Here is a 15,226-nt window from a genome sequence, read left to right as displayed (position 1 = left end):
TTACTCGCTTGTGACCTTTAATTGGTTACAAATAACATTAAAGCCAAAGCACGTTCATCGCAATTATGACGTGCCATTCGAATGTGTTTCTCTTTTGACATGAATGGCAACAGGCACGTAAGTTAACGGCGTCGATTCACTGTCTTTTGCTCCGAGAAGGTTTTACTAGTTTACTTTCACAGCTTGTTACATAGCAGAAAATATGGCACATACGCAAAAATTTCTGTTTTATTTATATGAGAGTCCTCATCCTCCTATCACAGGGGGGAGGGGTCTCAAACCATTATAAAATAAATTCATGACTCCATAAACCCCCACATGCTAAATTTGGTGTCATTTGCTTGATTAGTTCTCGAGTTATAAGAAAATTTGTATTTCATTTGTATGGGATCCCCCTTCTTAAAGAAGGCAAAGGTTCTAATTCACAATAGAAAAAATTCCTACCTCCAAAAACCCCCACATGCCAAATTTGGTTCTATTTACTTGATTAGTTCTAGATTTATTAAGAAATGTGTATTTCATTTGTATTAGAGCCCCTCCCCCTTTTAGAAGGGGAAGGGGTCACAGTACACAATCAAAAAAATTTTACCTTCTAAAACCCCCACATGCCAAATTTGGTTCTATTTGCTTGATTTGTGTTTAATTTGTATAGGAACCCCCCCCCACCCTCTTACGCCGTCCATAAAATTGGGCTCTCGCCCCCTCCATAAAATTGCTGATCATTTTATCTTTCCAACGACAAGTAAATTGTTCAGTTTCGTTTAGTAGTTTGGTAGTTATTAGCATTTGAAATCTTTCATTCCAACGTTACAGTTCTATTTTCGTGTTCACAAAGTGCTACCCAGTCTCAGATAGTAAACTAAGACGTAGTCCTACGTCAAAAAATAATTATTGTTGCAGTAGAAAGGCCAGGTCACACCGCTAGGTGGATTAATTAGGGTTTTTTTTCAGAAAGACGGAGATGTGTGGCTTAAATATATTTGGGTGATATGGACTGAATTGTTTACATGTTACTAAGTAACATAACGAATATATTAGCCACAGCAACCACGTTTATTGATTCTATATGTGGTGTGCAAGACATGAGGAGAATCGTCCTCTTTCATCATTGGAATTCTGACGAGGTAAGTTGTACTCGACTACCGGTCTCAATTAGGTAGTCTTAGTCCATAACGAAATAAATGGCTACACACTGCGGATCAAATTTTTACTCTCCGTCGGAAAGTCTCCGACAAATCCTCTAGAAATGTGTACTCTCGACAACGTGCCCACGCATCATATTTTCGTGGATTGCAGAACAGCATACGATACGGGTTTCCGGACAAACTGACGCGGCTGATCAAAGCTACTCTGGAACGAGTGATGTGCTACGTACGCGTTTTGGGGACACTCTCAAGTCCTTTCGAAACGCGAAGAGGTTTACGGCAAGGGGATGGACTGTCCTGTATGGTATTCAATATCGATATTGAAGGTGTGATCCGGCGAGCGGGCATCGAAACGAGAGGAACGATCTCCAGTAAGAGTAGCCAACTCCTAGCCTTTGCAGACGACCTCGATATCATTACTAGAAACCGTGGGACGACGGAGGCAATCTACGCCAGATTAAAAATGGAGACTAGGAGGGTAGGATCACGAATTAATGCGTCGAAAACTAAATATATGGTAGGAAGAGGCTCCCGAAAAAGTGACGTTTGTCTCCCACGAACAGTGACTATTGGCGGCGGGCGATGAACTAGAAGTGGTTGATGAGTTCGTATATTTGGGATCTCTGGTCACCACCGACAATAATACGAGTAAGGAGATCCGACGACGCATTCAAGCTGGAAATCGAGTCTGCTTTTCCCTCCGCAAGACGTTTCGATCTAGGAGCATACGCCGCCGCACAAAGCTGATGATGTACAAAACGCTAATAAGACCGGTAGTCCTCTACGGACATGAGACAGTAACTTTGCTTACGGTAGATATACGTGCACTTGCCGTTTTTGAACGAAAGGTGTTGCAGACTATTTTTGGCGGTGTACAAACGGAAAGCGGAGAGTGGCGGAGACGTATGAATCAGGAGCTACAGGCACTGCTTGGAGAGATTCCCATCGTGCACCTGGCGAAAGTTGGGAGACAACGATGGGCCTGCAAGGATGCCGGATGATTGTGTAGTGAAATCCGTTCTCTTCTAGAACCCCACCGGCACCAGGAATAGAGGGGCTCAACGTGCTAGATGGCTCGACCAGTTGAAGCCGACTTGCGTGTGTCGAGACGCGCAACGAAATGGCGACGAGTAACCCAGGACCGAGTACAATGGAGAGCAATTCTTGATACGGTAAGAGCCACCCCGGCTCTCGGCTGAATAAGTAAGTAAGTAAGCCTATCAATTTACATGAAATGAATCTGGCGGAAAATTTTCAAAAACATGGCGATAGGTCCCACTTGCCCCGGTAAATGGGGCAAGTCGGACCTATATTCAAATTTGGTTAAAAAGCCTAAAATAACAGAAAATCGTGCAAGTTAATATACAGCAATGTTAAAGCATTGCAAGAAACAATCAAAGATAATATTTCTACGAATGGTTCATCCAACAATAGCGTAACAAAATTAGATCACAACGGGCGACTTCATATTTTATATAAAATATAGATCGTGATCGTGAGCAATTATGCCGTAATGCATTATTGTAATGAGATGTAGACTAATCTCAAGTTTTTAGTCTTGACCTTGAAATGCGGTCATACATATATATTAATAATTTTTTGAAACGATGGTTCTGCAATTGATGAAGGGACGGTAGGGGTAAGAAATGAAAATTTTTGGTGAAGGAGGGAAAGAGCGGAAAGGAAGGGGTGGGGGGGTATTGGTAGCTATGCTTGACAAGTAGTCATTTTGACTCCTACCTTTTGTCCAATGCTGGAAGAAGCATGAGTCGAACCAAGCTGTAATCTGAGATTATAACCGGATTCGAACCCACAACACCCGCCAGGGCATGTGGTTCGCTGGTACTTGTACCTTTGAACCATAGAGGCGCTGGACAAAAGGAGACCGCAAAATCCACTTCTCAAGAATAGCGACGCGTTTGGTTATCGACACATATTGTGCCGCTTCCTACATCAATTGCAGATTACCACCGAGCGAGAAGTTTTAATCTAACTACTGTTTACTTTCAGGACGACGACACTATGCCGGCCCTTACGACTTGCAAGGTACTGCACGTGACGTTGTTCGTCTGTCAGCGTGTGTTAGCCGCGTTTCTCGGCGCGGGTTTTCGAGGGAAGGCCCCGTTCCTATGTAATAGACTAATCTCAAGTTTTTAGTCTTGACCTTGAAATGCGGTCATACATATATCTAGATAGAATTAACAAAAGGGCGAATGTCGCAAATGTAAACAAAACGAGTGAGAGTTACTTTTTGCTGGACCAGCATAGGAAAATCAACCCTCACTCGGTTTGTTTACGCTTGCGACATTCGCCCTTTTGTTAATTCTATCTTCATATATTAATATTTTTTTGAAACGATGGTTCTACAATTGATGATGGGACGGTAGGGGAAAGAAATGAAAATTTTTGGTGAAGGAGGGGAAGAGCGGAAAGGAAGGGGGGGGGGGTATTGGTAGCTATGCTTGACAAATAGTCATTTTGACTCCTACCTTTCGTCCAGTGCTGGAAGGTGCATGAGTCGAACCAAGCTGTAATCTGAGATTATAACCGGATTCGAACCCAATTTCAGTTGCAAATTTGCTTAATTATATCAAATGTGCCTTTGACACATTCCGCGGGCCGGTATACCAATCAGACATTTTACAAAAGTTGCTTTTAGCATTGCTGAATATTTTTTCATGATTGGGCAATGTTTGAACCTTTCAAAACTGTCCTAACTGGTATTCTAGCATTTTCGGAAGTTATTTAAAACGTGTGTCGAAAATAAATGAAATTTACAAGATGTAAATATTTTTCGTGATATTTTAAAAAATGCTGCTACAGTGCGCTAAAACATTTCATAATAGCACTTGTTTTCGACCAACTTACAAAGGAATATATGCTGAATCCATTCCAAAAATAGTTTGGATGTAATTTTGCAGTTATTTTGTATTTCAAGTGGATGAAATAGGGCCATTTTTTGCGTTGTAACGTCACGAAAAAAGCGTAGTTTTCGCAGGAAAGTACAAATTTGAACAATCTAATGATCCGTATTCTCTTTGTACTCAAAAATACCTTTAAAATGGTACCTAAAGAATGAACATAAGGTAAGTAGAACCTAAGTTACAACTGATTGAAGATCGCGTTGTAACGTCACGGCGGGCAGCCGGAAGGATTCAAAACATGTGAGACATAAGTAATAGCATTGAAACCTTAAGACATAGCATGATAGTAGCTTCAAAAAAGTTTCTTCATTTAAAAAGCACTTTCTAGTGATTAAAAAACATTCGGAGTTCGGACATTAGGGTATCCCTAAGCAGATACAAAAAATATTTTCTCTATTTTAAGTCAGAAATGATTGCTGTCTACAGAAAATTTTTAGAAAAACTAATTTCAAGAAACTTCGTTGAATACTGAAGATTTATATTTCTTACATGAAGAATGTTATAGAGCCAAACTCTAAGGGACACCCTTAAAAATAGTTTTTTTGATTTATCACTTTAATAACGCTTCGTACGCCTTTTAGATGTTCTAAGAAATTGGTAATAGAATTAACCTGCACATTTTCGTCGAAGATACTAGAGATCTATCTTTTTTCCTTTAGGAGCTATCCCTTGTTTCTTTTATTTATACATGTTGGATTTTTAGATTTTCCACATTATACCCTAAGTTGTAAAGTTGTAAGTTGAAAAAGATAGTGCTCTACTATTTTCGACAAAAATGTGCAATTTAATTAGATTACCAATTTTTTAGAACATTCGCAAGCCATACGAAGCGTTATTAAAGAGGTAGATCGAAAAAAATATTTTTAAGGGTGTCCCTAAGAGTTTGGCTCTATAGCTTTTTTCATGTAAAAAATATAAATCTTTAGCATTCAACGAAGTTTCTTAAAATTAGTTTTTCTATAAATTTTCTGTAATCATTTCTGACTTAAAATAGAGAAAATATTTTTTGTATCTGCTTGAGGACACCCTAATGTCCGAATATTTTTTCACCACTTGTGCTTTTTAAATTAAGAAACTTTTCTGAAGCAACTATTATGTTATGTTTTAAGGTTTCGATGCTATTACTTACTCACTTTCAATCAATGTTGTATTCAAACAGTATTGGGCTGACAATACGATGGAAAGTCATAATCTGACATTTGGCAGTACTAACGGTGAGCCAGTTCTTGTGACACCAGTTAACAAAAATATCCAGTAGTTTTTGCAAATAACGACAGTCTTCAATGGATCGTACAGCTATAAATAATTTCAGATCGTCGGCGTACACCAACTTACATCCATCACCAAGAAGTAATGCCACGTCGTTGAAGTACAGCGAGAACAGCAATGGCCCCATAATACTGCCTTGTGGTACACCCGATTTGTTTGAGAATGGGGTGGAAAGGCATGAATTGAGCTGTACGCGAAGTGTTCGATCGCATAAATAGGAACTCAGCCATTCTATAAAATGTTGTGATCCACCAAGTCGAGAAAGTTTTCGAAAAAGTATTCGATGGTCTATTCGGTCAAACGCAGCTTTTAAGTCGGTGTAAATTACATCAATTTGAGCTTTCTGCTCGAGATGCAGGATGCAAGTCGACGTGAAATCCAGCAGATTAGTGCTAACGGATCGTCCAGGCATGAATCCGTGTTGGTCAACCGAAATATACCTTTATAAAAAATACCCCAATTTTGACCTCGAATTACTTGACTACCAACAGACGGATACATTTTAAATCTTTTACATTTGCTGACAATTCCGCTGCATATAGACCCATTTTTCCATATGAAGAAACGAGAAAAAGTTCCAGTTGAGATCAATTGCGGACTTCACATGCTGCTTGCTTCGTTTCTGTGATGTCGGCTTATGCTGATCTATTTTCCTAACAAATTAAAGTATTAATGCATTGAATAATTCTAACATTTTGCTCATAACAAGTTTATTGAAGAATATACGTTAGTTAAACCATGATTTGTAACTTTATAACAATATGGCATTTAAAAGATATTTACTACGCAATGTATATGTTAAAGAATATTCTTTCCTTTTACAACTTACTTTTACTTGCACTTACTCATATTAGGAACAACTTACACAGCAATTTCTTGAAAAAAGTATCTATCAAAATTTATAAGTGCTCCTATTTTATTCAAATTTCGTGAACTTATTCAATTTCCAAAAAATTTATATAAACCAACGCACCATGCATCGTTAACCAATAGATGAATTATGTTCCGAAGACGTGTCGATTTCTATCTCAAATAGCAAGTAAGACCGTGTAACACCTCCTTTCACCACTAGGTGGATTAAAACAGGTTTTTAACAGAAGAACCAAAAGACGAATTTCTGGCGCTTTGTAACGTCACGCTACATATTTGCTTTCCAAAACAATCTAAGTAAGGCAAATGCTATTAATTTGTTCATTTTCAATAGGAAATTTTACGCTCTTTCCAAATATATAATAATATTTGGGTGTTTCTCAACGATTTTCTTAGCTGAAACACAAATACTGTGCAAATGTCAAAACGTTGTAACGTCACGCCGGAATGTGTCCTTTCCAGATTCAATTGACATCGACATTGATAAACTTTCTTATATCCTTATAAATGCTTTCCCGATATGGCAAAGTATTTTAACATTGCATAAAGAATTACTACTTCAAGATAAGGTTAATTTGCTCTTATCTTATATATAAAAATGGGTTTCTGTCTGTCTGTCGGGATGTTCCTTATAGAATCAAAAACTACTGAACCAATCGGCGTGAAAATTTGCATATAGAGGTTTTTGGGGCCAGGAAAGGTTTTAGTGATGGTTAGAGACCCCTCCCCCCACTAAGAGGGGGGGTTCCCATACAAATGAAACACAAATTTCTGCATAACTCGAGAACCACTCAAGCAAATAGAACAAAATTTGGCATGTGGGTGTTTCTGGTGACAAGAATATATTCTATGGTGAATTGAGACCTTTCCCCTCTTTAGAAGGGGAATTATGACTCCTCTCCTCTCTAAGAGGGGGGGCTTCCATACAAATGATATACAAATTTCCTCATAACTCGAGGCCTAATCAAGCAAATGGAACCAAATTTGGCATGTGCGTGTTTTTGGAGACAAAATTTTTTTCTATGATGAATTGGGACCCCTACCCACTTTAGGAGGGGGGCTCCTATACAAATGAAATACAAATTTCCTCATAACTCGAGAACAAATCAAGCAAATGGAGCGAAATTTGGCATGTGAAACTTTTCGAGGGTTAAGAATATTTTCTATGGTGAATTAGGACCCTTCCCCGCTTTAAGAGTGGCGGCTCCTATACAAACGAAATACAAATTTCCTCATAACTCGAGAACTAACCAAGCAAATGAAGCAAAATTTGGCATGTGAAAGTTTTCGAGGGCAAGAATATTTTCTATGGTGAATTAGGACCTCTCCCCGCTTTAAGAGGGGGGGGGCTCCTATACAAACGAAATACAAATTTCCTCATAACTCGAGAACTAATCAAGCAAATGGAACCAAATTTGGCATGTGGGGCTTTTAGGGCGCAGAAATTTTTTCTATGATGAATTAAGACCCCTCCCCTGTTTAGGAGGGGGATCCCATACAAATGAAATTCAAATTTCCTTCTAACTTGAGAAATAATTAAGCAAATGGAACCAAATTTGGCATGTGGGAGATGTTGGAGTCTTGAATTTATTTTATGATAGCTAGAGACCTCTCACCCCCGTGGTAGTGGGATATGGACTCTCATACAAATAAAACAGAAATTTTTGCGAAACTCAAAAACTAATCGAACTCGAGAAATTCGAGACTCTTCCATAAAACATTCGTCAATAACAAGACCACAAAAACTATCTATTGTAATACTAGATCACTTAGGATGAGACGGCCGCGAGTGTTGCTGGTGACCCGCCGTCGGAAGCACTACCCACTGGGGGGAGGCAACTTCCCGCAGAAATCACTTTGTTTTCCTAGGTCTACCTGGGTTTCGTGGAACGAGCGACAGCGAGTAAGGAGAGGATCGCGAAATGGTACTTTTCACAAAAAAGTTTTCCGTGAAATGGTACATTCCGCCTAAGTTTTTTTCGCAAAATGATATTCGGCGAAATGTTGTACAATCATGGCGAATCTTACTATCCGCTTTCTGGCTATGCAATGAGGGGACAGGGGAGTTGCTTTCTATTTTACTGTGAGGAAAAATTGCAAATTTGTATATTAAACTACCCATTCCTGGTAACTAATAAGCATTAACATAAGCAACAAATCATCGTATCTGGTATTTTATACTGCACGTTGCTGTACATTTTTTGTTAGAGGTGTTTGTATCTGGAATTCACTGCCTAGCAATCTGAGGGATCAAAAGTCATTTTTTACATTTAAGAAGCAATGCAAAGAGCACTTTAATTAGTTTAGTTTTTGATTATTTTTTTTCTTAATTAAATTATATATTTTTTTAATGTTCTTTAAAACATAATTTCTAAAGATGCACTTCATATGCTATGTAGCAATTTAAAAGATTTAAATCTTATGCTATTTTGTTGTAAATAAATAAATATTAGCTTGTTGACTGCATGTTGTAAATTGGCATCCAAAATTGTATTCAAATTCTTCGTGTCGGTAATTAGCTGTAAATTAGCATTGTCAGCACTATAAGAAGGTTATCAGTAAAGTAGCTGTATATTTTGCCAAAATAGCATTTAAGTAGCATTTAAGGCGACTTAAATGCTTATTGGCCTGTATTTGAATAGCATTGGTGATGCTTATTGGTTACCTGGGATACTTTCATAGTTACGTAACTGCCAAAATGAATCATCTAAGGTTGAACTCCTCAAAAACTCGAGATTGTGACAAAGATCAACCGAGATTCATGATTCATGTACAACACAGGTTAATTTGTGGCAATACGAAGTTTGTCGGGTCAGCTAGTGTATTATATAAAAAATGGGCCAGTTCGGATTGAATACTCGTCGCGTGCGGTTCACTTTTCTTTAGACTCCGTAAGCGATCGTATCGAAATTCAAGTGCTATTGTTCTTTGCATTAACTGCCTTTGTTCTCATTTCGATCGAAAAAGCATCGGCTTTCAATTGCGAGTTTTTGACATATTGCGGTAGTTTCGAGTGGTCTTTAAACAGTGGGTGGAGTAAAAGGTAATACGAAGTTTGATAGCTTCACATTGCCGGTGAAAGTGACATAAAAAAAAATTGCGGAAAAGTGTGGCAATAACACGTGGTATCAATAGTGAATAGTGGTAGAAGATATATATATTTTACGCGTAAGCGTGAAAATCGCAATCGATATAGTGCTAATAAGATCAATCCAGTGCCAACGCAAAGGGGATTAACTCCAATTCCTGAAGGGGTGAAACGAAGACCAGTTTTTTTCTGACGGGACGACGGTTCCCAAGTAGTCAAGTGAAGAATCTGTATCAAGTATTAAATTTTTGGGAGCTTACCTCATACCTAAGTTGGGGATAAGCGAGCGCTTGTTTTTCCAACGGGACGACGACCTCCAGGTAACCAATATAGTCTTAGAATACACTAACCTCCTCGGCCATTCGGCCGCTGGACATCATGTCCACGTACGATCCCCCTCCTGGAGGCATGGGCCCCAGGGTATCTGCGGGTAAAATAGACGGATCAGAGAGGGGAAGAAAATTGCCGGAATGGATGGACCCCAGCAATAGCAATGGAGAGCTGACCATTCTACGTCTGCAAGCTAAAGACGGGCAAGTTCTTAAAAACCCCTTAATCATACGTTCGTCAGTAGAAATATGTGCAGGAGGGAAAATCGATGGAGCTTTCCCTGAAAATAGAGGAATTTATTATTCCCTCAAGGTGAGGAATGGCGATCAGGTCAAGAAGCTGCTTAAGATGGATAAGCTTACAGATGGTACCCACGTGGACAACCCACCCTAGCCTCAACACTGTTCGCTACGTTGTTTCGTGTTCAGATGTACGGGATATTCCCGAAGCGGAATTAAAAAACCACCTCAAAGATCAAAAGGTTATCGACGTCCGAAAAATTACGAGACGAGTGGGTGAAACCAAAGTAAACACGGCTTCCATGATTCTAACTTTTAATGGAAGAATAGCACCCGAATATGTCGAATTCGGATTTCTCCGTGCTCATACCAGGCCATATTATCCTGCACCTATGCAGTGCTACAAATGTTGGCAATTTGGCCATACTAAACTTCGTTGCCAACAAGAAAAGTCAATTTGCGGACGGTGCGCTAAAGCTCACGAAATAACAGAAGGTAATGCCTGCTCTGAGCAGAAATATTGCAGTCGTTGTAACGATAGTAGCCACGCCATTTCAGAGAAAATATGCCCACAATACATGAAAGAGAATGAAATTCAACATACCCGGATCGGTCAAGGCGTGTCCTATCCAAATGCAAAAAGGTTATATGAGGCAAGCCATAACTCTCGTACGTACGCTGGAATAACAAATACCGGAAAAGACGAACAGATAAACATGTTAATGAAAAAATTAGACGAAATCACAAAGAAGATGGCAGAAAAAGACGAACGGATTAATGCACTGGAACAAAAGCTTTCAGCGTCCCACCGAATGGGGGTAGTACAGAAATACAATGGAAGTAAAGAAATGCAATGCACAATGGAGGATATGGTAGAACGTATAAAAATATTGTAAAAATGTGCCGCGAAAAAAGAGCTGGAAGTTTCACAACTGAAAACCAAGCTAAGGAAACTCTGCCCATCACCCGTGCAATCCCCCCAGAACCCACCAAAACACTCCAACACTGACAAAGAAGAGTTCCTTAGACCCAGAGATATCAGCCTAATGGGCACACGGTCATCATTAAGCAGCATCTTTAACCCACTAGAACAGAGTACACCAAAACGACCGCTATTCGACATCAAACAGGAAAAACGCAGCAGCAAGATACCAAAACAAAACGCCAATGAACAATTTGAAGAATATCAAGACGTCCCGATGGTAGGTGAAACCATCGATATTGAGTGACCAACGCAGTGCAATATCCTATGGCCTCAAAATCCTTACCAAATTACTTCCTACACGAAACAAATCCCTACGCAGAAAAAAATTCCCACCAAATAAATCCTCCAAACAAGACAACACAGAAGAGGCCCAACCAATTTCCACAATCCCTTCCCACGCGCCTGCAAGAGTACCACTCATCACAAGGACAAACAACCAACAAAGAACGGTTCAAGGCCACACCCAACATGATGGTGAAAGTAGCAGAGAAGGATGCACGGCCAGTCTCACAACCAATCTCCTGGGAACAATGCTCGGTGGAACAGCTTGTTACCAACCAGAAAGCTCTACAACTATCACCGCAAAAGGAGCGGAAGAGGTTGAGGAAGCATCCGCCAGGAACCCTGCATTTGAGACTCGGCGGACTAGTACTCCCGCACAGCCCCTGGCGATGGACCAGCGGATCTGTGTTAAAAGAAACGAGGTCGAAAAGCCACTCACCGATAATTTTTCGTTGCACGCCGAAGAAGGCAGCAATGCCCGCGATGTTTGCAGCCCCACTGTACCGGAAGTTACAAGAAGAGCGAAATCGGTGGACAAGCCGCAACCATCCGGGTTCGGGACGCACAAGGGCCTAACAACCCGTTCCCCGATAAAGGAAGGCAATAGAGGAGCCAGGTCGGAAAAGGGTATTTTTGCCTATCCCCTGGAGGAGAATACAAGAAGCTCGGGGCACCAGGGGCGTCGCAGCCCCACCATACCGGAAGTTACAAGAAGAGCGGAATCGGAGGACAAGCTGCGGTTCTCTGGGCACCCGGCGGGCGGGACGCACAAGGGTGTAAAAGCCTGTTCCCCGCATAAAAGAGAAAGCAAGGAAGGAAAATGCTCGGACAGGACGGACAAGGGTCATATGACCCATCCCCTGGGAGCGGACATTGAAATAGGTCGTCACCAGTCAGGCAGGCCCACAGATAACGCTGCAAACACGGCGGATGAAGTCGATGAAATTTTCGCCTGGAACAACTCATCTGAGATTCGGCAGCGTAGCACCCACCCACAGTCCCTAGCGGAAGCGAACTGTGGAATTGCAAGTGATCCACCAAGGGATCAAATTATAAGACATAGCCCGATATGTGCCAACAGACCGCTAGACCCACATGCACCCGTATTTCACTTGGCAAACAGTCATCGATCATCTGATTCGGAAAACTCCGAGCACTCTACGAGTACTCAGCAACTAGCCAACTCCACTCACCAACCCTTAGCAATCCAGTGGAATATCAACGGGTATTTCCACAACCTGAATGATTTGGAGATCCTAATCCATGACAAAGCACCAGTAGTACTCGCACTGCAGGAAATTCACCGAGCTCCGCCAAGTACTATGGACAGAACGCTCGGAGGAAGATACAGCTGCCTCCAGAACCAAACTAGTAACGCGTACCACACAATCGCTCTGGGTATCAAAACCGGCACCCCACACACACCAATTCATCCGGATATTGATTTGCCGATCGTGGCAACAAAGGTAATGTCCCCTTTTGAAATATCCATCGCTAGCGTGTACCTGACATGCCAGGAAATCCCGAATCTTAAATCGAAACTGAGGGAGGCGATCCTACAAATCCCAGAACCCCGTCTCCTGCTAGGAGATTTCAACAGCCACCATCATGCTTGGGGAAGCAGAAAAGCGAATAAGCGAGGATCCATCGTTGTAGACGTTATTGAGGAAGCCCAGCTCACGATACTAAATGACGGATCTCCCACCTTCTTCCGAAGAAGCACTCAGTCTGCAATCGACATATCTCTGGCCAGTCAAAAAGTGCTACCAAAATTGGGTTGGAATATCAATGTCGACATGATGGGAAGCGACCACACACCCATCGTTATCAACTCCTACAGCGAACCAATCAACATTACCAAACGACCACGGTGGTTGTTCGAGCAGGCAGACTGGGCCCTTTTCGACAGTCACTTGTCAACCACGATCCAAGAACGCCGCCCCAACAATATCTTGGGGTTTACGAACATGATTGTAAAAGCTGCTAAAGTCGCAATTCCCAAAACAAGTTCAAAATTAGGCAGGAAGGCCATACACTGGTGGTCGCCGGAGGTAAAAAAAGTGGTGAAAGCTGGGCGAAAGGCTCTCCGGGCCGCAAAACGAATGGCAGATCAAGACCCTTCCAAGGAGGCAGTCATGGAGCGATATCGTACCCTATGAAATGAATGCAGGCAAGTCATCCGGAATGCAAAGCGGGAATCATGGGAGAGCTTTCTGGATGGCATTAGTGAGGAGCAGACTCCAACTGAGGTTTGGAGTCGAGTCAATTCCATGAATGGCAAGCGGCGAGCCACGGGAATTGCTCTACAAATCGAAGGCCAGTTCACGCGCGACACAAACACGGTGGCAAACGCACTCGCTAATTATTTCGCGGACATGTCATCAATAGACAACTGCTCTCTAGCTTTTGTCAAAAAAAACGACGTATCAAACCAGTCAATCCATAATACCGTCATCCCGGAATCAGGGCAGAATGAGTATATTAACTCCCCCTTCTCCATGACCGAGATCAGCTTCGCCCTCTGTAAAGCCAAGGGAAAATCTGCAGGAAGCGACGAGGTGGAATATCCGATGCTAAAAAACCTTCCCCCATCTGGCAAAAAATGCTTGCTACAATTACTCAACCGCGAATGCACTGGAAGAACATTCCCGGTAGGTTGGAAGCACAGCCTTGTAATACCACTCCCCAAACCGAACAATAGCAACACGGATCCCGCAGGATATCGACCTATCTCACTGACAAGCTGCATCTGCCAAACCATGGAAAGGATGGTCAACAGAAGACTAAAGGGCCAAACAGAATGCTGCGTCAACGCATCCGTCAGCGTCAATTTGACAGTAAACCCATGGGAAAACTGTCAAAATAACGCTAACGGACGCGTTGACGCATCATTATGTTTGGCCCTTAACACACTTTTTAAAGACCGGAAACCTCCTTGACCACCGTCAACATGCATTTAGATCGGGACATGGAACAGGTACATACTTCGCTGCACTAGGTGATATTCTGGGCACAGCGAAGGAGGCTATTCTGCATACGAATCTTGTCTCTATAGACCTCGTGAAGGCGTATTTTTTTATTTGTTTGTTTTACACTCATCTGACTTATTAGTCTAAATGAACTTACTCTAACAATCTATGATAAATTTATTCTCACCAACCGCTTAAATTTACTCAGTGATTCGCCAAATTGGAAATCCTCAACACAGCTAAAAACTCTGACACACGATGTAACTGGTTCGTTGCGGCTAAATTCGGTACGGTGAAACGGGTTAGTCAGCAGTGATGACGGCCTTAAAGTCCTTTCAGATGCACGGAAATTCATAAGCGACAGTAATTTCGGTGAGTCAATTTCGCCATTTAACAGTTTGGCTACGAACAAAGCCTGTTGAACCTTATGTCGACATTCTAATGTATCTAATCCAAGCAAACGGCAGCAGTCAGGATACGGAGGCAAATTGTTTGGGTCACGCCAAGGCAGATTACGTAGAGCCAGTCGTATAAACTTTCTTTGGACTCGTTCAATTCGAAGGGTCCAATAAAGCTGGTGTGGAGTCCAAACTATACATGCGTTTTCGAGGATCGGTCGGACTAAAGCACAATAAAGTGCTTTGAGGCAATGCGGATCACTGAAGTTTCGGCCAATTTTGGCTATAAATCCAAGCTGGCGCGTTGCTTTTGAGATTATCAGTGCACGATGACGATCAAACGCCATTTTCGAGTCTAGTGTAACACCAAGGTCGTTAACGCAATCGACTCTTCTCAGTACCTGTCCGTTAATTCTGTAGTCATATACGATCGGCGATTTGATACGGTGGAATGTCATAATCTCACATTTAGTAATGCTGATGGTCATGTGGTTCGATTTACACCAGGTCACAAATGTGTCCAACAGTAACTGAAGACGATGACAATCCTCGATAGAACGAATCGTCAAGTAAATTTTAAGATCGTCAGCATATACCAGTCTGCAACCAGTTCCTAGAGCAAAGGCAGCGTCGTTGAAGAATAAAATAAACAAAAGTGGACCCATGTTACTGCCTTGAGGTACACCAGATTTATTTATGAACGGCAACAATAACTTGGACCCAAGTT

Source organism: Sabethes cyaneus, chromosome 3 (genome assembly GCF_943734655.1).
Source record: "Sabethes cyaneus chromosome 3, idSabCyanKW18_F2, whole genome shotgun sequence".
Classification (NCBI taxonomy): domain Eukaryota; kingdom Metazoa; phylum Arthropoda; class Insecta; order Diptera; family Culicidae; genus Sabethes; species Sabethes cyaneus.
Note: the sequence above shows the minus strand (reverse complement) of the source record.